General features: G+C 32.6%; 1 long non-coding RNA gene across 1 annotated transcript in view; it reads right to left on the bottom strand.

Annotated features, from left to right (window-relative positions):
- Nucleotides 1-8,782: 8,782 nt before the first annotated feature.
- LOC309869078 overlaps nt 8,783-9,555 on the bottom strand; it is a 37,200-nt gene continuing 36,427 nt past the window's right edge. Inside the window, exon 3 of the long non-coding RNA XR_014313977.1 lies at nt 8,783-8,864. This is a non-coding gene — a long non-coding RNA (uncharacterized lncRNA). The remainder of the gene's footprint in view (nt 8,865-9,555) is intronic.

Raw genomic sequence — 9,555 nt, 5'->3', positions numbered from 1 at the left:
CACAGTCCATAAATGTTCCCCAGTCCAAAATGGTTCCTCAGACTCTCATCAGTTGTTTCAAAGCTCAAACTTCTGATGACAAGCTTCTACAGTTGTTCAGGCTCTTTGGGAAACTCTGATTTAGACATGATGTTGGTGGTGGGAGTGGGGGTGGGGGTCACTTTAAGGATGATCACTCAGTCAGAATGTATATTGGCTTCATAATGTCTAAAAATTGTGTTATATGACATTTGTAAAAGAATGATAATTTGGTTGGATAAATATTTTCTGAACATGGAATCTTTTATTTTTTTATTTTTTTTAATTAAATTTATTTATTTTCAGCATAACAGTATTCATTATTTTTTCACCACACCCAGTGCTCCATGCAATCAGGCAGAGAGAGAGAGTAGGAAGCAGGCTCCCTGCCGAGCAGAGAGCCAGATGCAGGACTCGATCCCAGGACCCTGAGACCATGACCTGAGCCAAAGGCAGAGGCCTAACCCACTGGGCCACCCACGTGCCCTGAAGCCTTTTTTTTTTTATTCCAATATTAGTTAACATATGATGTTACATTAGTTCCAGGTGTACAATAATGATCCCATAATTCCTTGTATTACTCAGTGCTCATCTTTTTCTTTTAAACATTTAATTAATTAATTTATGTATGTCTATATGTATGGGGGTTGTAGAAAGAGGGAGAAAATCCCAAGCAGATGCAGTGTTGAGGATAGAGCCCAATCCAGGCTTGATCCCACACCCCTCAGATCATGACCTAAGCCCAAATCCAGAGTCAAATGCTTAACCAACTGAGCCACCCAGCCTACCCCCGCAACCCTGGCTCATCTTGATAAGTGTTCTCTTAATCCCCTTCACCTATTTCACCCATCTAAGCACCCACATATGGGAACATCAAAAATCTTTTGATGGTCATTATCAAAATAAATTCCATTACAGAAATGTAATGTCAAATTAAAAGTCTTCTATCAGTAGATTATGTTTTCATGTGTTTATTTTGAGAAGCTAAAAATTGTATCTCAGTATTTAAGCCAATTTAAATTTTCTTCCAGTGAGGTTACACATGATTTAGTAAAATAACTTGATGCTGTATAAATTGTCTTTTCATGTCTTTGATTTTTTTTAAAAAATAGATTCCAATAAGTCACTTAATAAAGTTTGATCAGTTCTTTGTATAGTAAGTATACTAATGTCCTGTTATATTATTTATAATAGGTTCACCTCTATAACAAATAGACCCTTAAAAGAATAATCCTTTATTGATATGCAAATTTATACTTTACATAGTTGTAGTTATTCTACATATGAATTTTAAAAGTGGTCAACACAAAAATCTTTAAATTTTCATCTTTGTCAAGAATTCCTTTTCTGCAGAGGGCAAATATTTAGTTTTTATTTCATTTTTCTTCTAGCACAATAATTCCAAGTCGTTTTTATCAAAACATAAGATGGGGCACCTGGGTGGCTCGGTGAGTTAAGCTTCTACATTCGGCTCAGGTCATGATCCCAGGGTCCGGGAATCCAGCCCTGCATCCAGCTCCTTGCTTGGCAGTTCTCTCTGCTTGTTTTCGCTCTTTCTCTTTCTCGGCCCACACTTACTCTCTCTCAAATAAATAAATAAAATCTCTCTTAAAAACTAAAAACTAAATTTAAAATGTCATGTGACTTGTAGGATTAAGGATGTGGCTCAAAAATCACATTTTCCATTAGCCTAAAAATTGAGAACCAAAATTTATCCAACCCATAAGAGAAAAACTGAACAAATAAAATGAATTTCCAAAATCAAGAACCAACTGTATTAAAACTTAAAAAGTTTTTATACTAAATGTCCTTTATTTTAGTATGTTTGATTTTTTTTATATACTTCTCTGTAAAGCTCCATGAAAATAGTGTCTACTTCTGTTTTCATCACGAACTTCTCCTAAATCTTGGCAGAGTACCAGCTGAATTATAATATTTGTTAAATATAACAGATCTTACAGATGTATATGTGTGTGGAGGGATGTGTGTGTATGTGTGTGCATGTATTAATAGTGCATTTAATAAGTGCATAGGTGGTATATTTTCTGAGTCCTTGTATGTCTGAGAACCTAATGATCTATTACTATGTAGAAAGAAATCCTTGGTTTTCTACAGAATTCTTGAGTTTTATTTTTATTATTTTTTTAAGATTTTATTTATTTATTTGACAGACAGAGATCACAAGTAGGCAGAGAGGCAGGCAGAGATAGAGGGGGAAACAGGCTCCCTGCTGAGCAGAAAGCCCAATGTGGGGCTCAATCCCAGGACCCTGGGATCATGACCTGGGCCGAAGGCAGAGGCTTTAACCCACTGAGTGACCCAGGCACCCCAAATTCTTGAATTTTAAACTTGTTTGTTCAATACCTTTAACTGTCACTCCACTGCCTTTTAACATTATATTATTATATGGTATAAATTCAAAGGTATTATATTTTTGTTCAGAGTTTATAGATTTTGACCCTTCTCTCTTCGAAATTCAAAACTTTTACTAAGACATGTCTTGATAAGGATCTTATTTGACTGATTCTGGGGGGAGTACAGTCCCCTTTTATCTATATACCTAGTTCATATTTTTTTAAAAGATTTTATTTATTTATTGGACAGAGAGAGAGATCACAAGGAGGCAGAGAGGGAGGAGGAAGCAGGCTCCCCGCTGAGCAGAGATCCCGATGCGGGGCTCGATCCCAGCACCCTTGGGATCATGACCTGAGCCAAAGGCAGAGGCTTAACCCACTGAGCCACCTAGGCACCCCTACCTATTTCATATTTTAATTAAAACAATTTTTCTTATTTTTTTCTTATTATCTTTTATTATGTTATGTTAGTCACCATATAGTACATCATTAGTTTCGATGTAGGGTTCCAAGATTCATTGTTTACATATAACTCCTAGTGCTCCATGCAATACATGCTCTCCGTAATATCATCACCAGGCCAACCCATCCTCCCACACCCCTTCCCTCTAAAACCCTCAGTTTGTTTCTTGGGGTCCACAGTCTCCCATGGTTCATCTCCCCCTCTGATTCACCCCCCTTCATTTTTCCCTTCCTTTTCTAATGTACTCCATGTTATTCTTTATATTCCACAAATAAGTGAAACCATATGGTAATTGACTTTCTCTGTTTGACTTACTTTGCTCAGGATAATCTCCTCCAGTCCTATCCATGTTGGTACAAAAATTGGGTATTCATCATTTCTGATGGCTGAGCAATATTACATTGTATATATGGACCACATCTTCTTTATTCATTCATCTGTTGAAGGACATCTTGGCTCTTTCCACAGTTTGGTTATTGTGGACACTGTGGCATTTTTAATATTGTTTCTGGTCTTATTTATTCTTCACCCACATTCAGAATTCCTAATTATCTTCCCATATTCTTTCATATAACTACTTCTGTCTTCCTGAATTCCATTTCTTAGATTTTAAAATAATTATTATAGGGACACATGGGTGGCTTAGTGGGTTAAAGCCTCTGCCTTCAGCTCAGATCATGATCTCAGGGTCCTGGGATCGAGCCCCGCATCGGGCTCTCTTCATGGCAGGGAGCCTGCTTCCCTCTCTCTCTCTCTGCCTGCCTCTCTGCCTACTTGTGATCTCTGTCTGTCAGATAAATAACTAAATAATCTTTTTAAAAAAATAAATAAAATAAAATAAAATGATTATTATAAAAGGAAAAAACTGAAGGAGGAGAAGTAGAAGCAGCAAGTCTTTGCCACTGGGAAATAAAATAAAAACTCTTTAAAAATCACCTCTTACACCTAGGTGAAATAAAAAACAACTGAACAATATATAGATTCATATTGTACCTCTGCCAGAACTTGAAAATATCTAGCTAAATGTTTCTTACAAGTTACAGAGAATAGGAAAAAGAATGTCATTGAAATCTGGTATCAACTGCACAAATAAAAAAAAATTTTCACTCTTTGGAACAAACTATTTTCATATGAAGGTCAGGAGTTCAACAAAAGAAAGTGTAAATGTGTCTTTTTTGAAGTATCTGCTTAGAACTAAACACTAGTACTTCTACCTTGTCTTATCGGAGCAAGTTGTATAGTCAAGTTTAAAATCAGTGAACAGGAAGGTATACTCAACCCCCAAGCAGATCTTGTTCTGGGAAGAAAATAATTATTTAAAACAAAAACCAAAACCCAAACAGGATAGTATGCTAAAAATATATCTACCAATTCCTATTTAATTGAACTAAAGTTTTAATCCAGAATGAAGGTTAAATTTTGTCCAGTGACTTTTTGGGGAAATATAACCCTATCATATATGAAATATTTATAAATATGTGAGGAAATAAGGACTTTTAACTAAATTTGTTGTGAAGAGTCACTTAAGAAGAGATAAAATTAGATTTGTATCTCACAGCATATCACACAATAAATTCCAAATGGATCAGAGATAAAAATGTGGAAATGTAAACCACCATGTACTTGAAGAAGGCAACGATAAATCATTTATAACCAGAGAAAATTTTAATTATGACTCAAAACATTACTAAGTTTGAGCACATTAAAACCTGAATTCCAAGAAATAATAAAAAGAAAATACAAATGATAATTACATATTGAGAAATATTTGAAACCTGTAATATATACAAAAGACAAATGGTTCTAATATAAGAACAGACTGTTCAGGGAAGAAGAAATAAAAATGGCCCAAACATGTGAAGAAATGGTGAAGCTCATACATAATAAAAATAAATATTAAAATTATATTTTCCAACTCTGGCCAAAATCCACAAATTTGACAACAAACTCTATTGTATGAAAACTGTAAAACTGATACATCGCTAATGGGGATGCAAAATGAGTCAACACTGCTGGTGAAGAATGTAGCAAGACCTAGAAAAATTGCTAAGCATTTACCAATTAACTCATTTCCCTTCTAGGAGTATACTCCTAATACAGATCAGCAAAAATATGAAATCTCTAATAAACAAAGTTATTCTTTGTGCTATTATTTGTAGTGGTCAATTATTGGAAATGACCCAAATATCCATCAGTTTGGTACTGATTGGATAAATTATAGTCAGTGTAAGTAATCAATACAATACAGCTGAAAAATGGAATGAAGAATATTCCTATAAATTGAAATGTAGCAATCTTTAGGATATAATGTGAAATGAAAAAAGCAAAATGTCAAACAATAAATACAATATGTTATCTTTTCTGCAAGAAACATATAAACATATATATATATCTATTTTCTTACATTTGAAAAAAAAAAAACACACTAGATTGGTAAATTAAAAACAATATTATGCCTGTAGAAGAACTGAGGAGATTTAAGGGTTTGGTTAAAAAAGTCACAAAATATAGTTACATTATTATTTTTGTAAATTATTTTCTGATATTATTTTTGTTTCAATCTTACATTTCTGGACTAAGCATAAGATCACCAGATAATATAAAAGGCATCTCCTTAAGGTGAAATGTTTGCATCCTTTTCAGGTCATCATGCCAATTTGTTTTTAATTGAAATTTTGTTGGCTTTGTGATTATTGGAGATTTTTCAATAGAATCTGAGAGTGAGTTGACTATGAGTCTACTTATTCCATGTAGTAATTTTTTTTTTTTTAAGATTTAATTTTTAGGTAATCTCTATACCCAATGTGGAGCTCAAACACAAGAGTCATGTGCTCCACTGACTAAGCCAGCCAGGTGCCCGCCCCAGTAATTTTCTTTTTTTAAATCTGTTCATAGACATCTTTTAAAAAGTGGAAAAATTTACATTATACTTCTCATAAAAATTCACACACTAGGGATGCCTGGGTGGCTCAGTGTGTTAAGCCTCTGCCTTCGGCTCAGGTTGTAATCCCAGGGTCCTGGGATCAAATCCCCCAACGTGCTCCGTGCTCAGCAGGGAGCCTTCTTCTCTCTCTGTCTTTGCCTGTCACTCTGCCTGCTTCTGCACTCACTCTCTCTCTCTCTCTCTCTCTCTCTCTGGCAAATAAATATTTTTAAAAATTCACACACTAATTATGAAATTCCAATTATCTTTATGATATTTTTAAGATCTGACATAAGTAATCTCAGTCTCCTTTTTAAAATGCCTTAGCTGATCTTGTTTATCTACTTAATTTAGTTAATATTCCAAATCATACCAGCAAAAAATAAAACTTTCTTCATTTGAGATTTTTCTTCAAGTTGCTTAGGTCCATAATTGTTGGAAAGACTTTGGAAATTTACATTATTTTTTTTTTACTATAGAGGCTCATGACATGCCTTTTGATTTCTAAGATTTCTCTCCTAATGTTTAACATTTTTTCAGAATTTTTATAATATAGTTTCACATATATATATTAAAACTTTTCTGATTATTTTTTATTTTTTGTGCCGATTAGAGTATAGGACAGCTATTTATTTTGGTATGATTATTTTGTACTTAAGCACTTTTTTTTATCATTAATTCTTGCAGGTAGAAAAGCATGTTTGCTCTTTTTATGACTATGATGTCAGGTTTCCAAAAGTTGCAGCCAACATTTCTGAGTTGTGACTTATTGACTTAATAAAACATGAAATAAAATGTTTAATATCAAATTAAAGTGAGAATTCTTTCAGTTGCATTTAAATTAAGCTGATTATTCTTCATAGTAAGATAAAACCTATCTATTCTTATTTTACTATTGGGGATTTTCTATACTATCCTATTATTAGTTTCTAGCTGTTTCTCTCAATGTTCATTTTTCATGTGAATGTTATTTATCCTTTTTCAATTATTTTCATACATCAAAAATATTTAATAAAGGGTCTGGTCATCTTCATAAATACATCATGGGCTAAATTTTAATTACTACCTTTAATTCCTTATATAACCATACGTGTCATGCCTGAAAGGTTCAAGTGGCTTTTGATCTGATTTTTTAAATTATTTAATAGTAATTTTTACCTTTATCATTTAAAGAAAATGTTAACCAAAAAAAGATTATTCTAATTTTACTATAAACAATCACTAGGTAAAAGAAAATTCTTAAGCAATTAGATTTCTGGTGAAAATCAATATACTTATAAAACTAGTTTAGCCACTTAAAATTATTTTTCTAAAGCATTCTGCATTGAAGGTGATATTTTCCAGCTGTGCATTTTTTTAAAGATTTATTTATTTTAAAGCACATGTGAGCAAGTAGAGGGGCGTAAACAGAGAGGGAGAAACAATCTTATGAAAGTTCCATGCTCAGTGGGGAGCCTGATGCAGGGCTCAGTGTCATGACTCTGGGACCATGACATGAGCCAAAATCAAGAGTCAATCACTTAACTGACTGAGCCACCCAGGAGCCCCACCAGCTGTGCATTTTAAATTGAGCTTAGATAACTAATATTAGACGATTAGTCAAAAATAAATATGTATACTAGAAAATACATATGAATTAAAATGGACTTTATTAAATACATAATATCAATAGTTAAATATATAATAAGGCAATAAAAATACTAAATATGTGAAATATTTTACAACTTACATTCAAAACTATGATTTAATACTTTCATTTTAGGTAAAAGGAAAGGATTTTTTTAATTGAACATTATTTTCTAGACAATGATCAGTTAATCCAAGAGACCTTAAAAATGAGGACTACATTGATATTGCTATATATACCCAAACATAGAACATTGCTTTCAGAAACAGTTCTTAAGACTTGAGAAAGAAAAGTAATTTTGTTTTAATTAAGGTTAGTTGAATGAAATAATGACAATATATTTATTAAAATTAGCATAGTATATTTTTAATAAGATTCTGAAAATACCAATGAAAGGCTTAGTTTCATGTTAATTTTTTATTTTGAAATTGATTTGTTCCTTAAAAATCTAGAAATTAATAATACTTAGAACATATCTAATTTTTAATTCAAATCAATGGAAATAAAAATGACTTTTTCTCTCTATAGTTCTCTAGATACGTGTATTTTGCTTCAAGGAATATCTTTATCAGTAGAAACAGAAAATGAATATAAACTCTTCTCCTGTACAATATAGATTACTCAAGTCTAAACCTATGATAGACAACTATTCCCTCTTCACAGATTGACAATGACCTAAGCAAAAAAAAAAAAAAAAAAATCAAAAAGAATTATGTTTTGAACTTCTAAATACTGTCTACTGTGATTGCTCATCATAATTAAAATCAGAAATCTTTCAAGTGTCACTAATTTAAATAAGGCTTTTGTTGTTTTATAAAATCCAATGGAGCATTCAGAATGGCTGAATCAATTTTTCTCCCTTACTATAGCACCAGTGATCTAATTCAATCATTACAAAACAATTCTTCCTTTATTCCTATGGCCTAAGTAAAAGTGAGTTAAAATAGTAGAGAAAAAAATGAGTATCACTGATTGAAACCAGAGAGAAATATTTTACTCATTAGCTTTGATTTTTATTCTCCTAATTAGCTTGAGCTTTTCAATGAGAATGTGTGGTAGATCAGTGGGTAACGAGTTTGTTATTCAGTGATATGGAGAAATGCAATACAACTGATGATTGACTTTCCCGTGAGGTATAAAAGCTCCTTCACAAGTAGTGTGCCACTTCATTTTTGGAACAAGCAAGAAAGTAAAGAAATTTGTGGTTAATGAAATCTAATAGAGAAGGTAGATTTTAACATGGGTCTGCTCATTCCCAAATGAGAGAGTTCTGTTCTCTGAAACTTACCTGCTATGACAGTAGAAGGAAAGAAATGAGATGGTATTTATCTGAGACATGTATTTTATGTGGTCACTGTATATTCATTTGTTCAATACAAATTTATTGAGTTCCTATTTGACAATTACTGATTATAGGCACTTGGATACAGTGATGAGCAACACAGATAAATTCTTTGCTCCTTGCATGGTGTTTATAATCTAGAAGGAGAAGACAAAAAAAACAAAAACAAAACAAAAAAACAAAAACACATATAAATTAGGAAAAGTGCCATGTAAATGGACTTATAATTTTGCTAAGATGGGGTAGTTTATAACAGATGAGTGTTCTATCACAAACCAAAAGGAAGCTTGATTTTTTAAAAAAAAGTTTAAACTATTATAAGCATTGAAATGTTAAGTACTGAGTACTTAGAGGACATAATCTCTGAGAAGCAGCAGTGTAAGGTGTTAGGACGTAGTCCAGTTTCATTTTTTTTTACATGTAGCTGTCCAGTTTTCCCAGCATGATTTGTTGAAAAGATTGTCTTTTCCCCATTAACATGTTCTTCCCTCCTTTGCGATAGGTTAATAGACTGTACAAGTATGGGTTTATTTCTGGGCTTTCTGTTCTGTTCTGTTGATCTTGTTTTCCATTTTTGTGCCCATACCATAGTGTTTTAATTACTACAGCTTTGTAGTATACCTTGAAATCTGGACTTGGGATACCGTCAGCTTTGTTCTTCATTCTCAGGAGAGCTTTGGCTATTTGGTGTCTTCTGTGGTTCCATGTAATTGTTACCATTATTTGTTCTAGTTCTGTAAAAACACTACTGGTATTTTGATAAGTATTGTATTGAATCTGTAGATTGCATTGGATAATAAGCACATTTTGACAATATTAATTCTTCCA

The sequence above is a fragment of the Mustela nivalis genome (assembly GCF_964662115.1).
Source record: "Mustela nivalis genome assembly, chromosome: 7".
Lineage (NCBI taxonomy): Eukaryota > Metazoa > Chordata > Mammalia > Carnivora > Mustelidae > Mustela > Mustela nivalis.
Note: the sequence above shows the minus strand (reverse complement) of the source record. Positions and strands in the feature narration are given on the sequence as shown.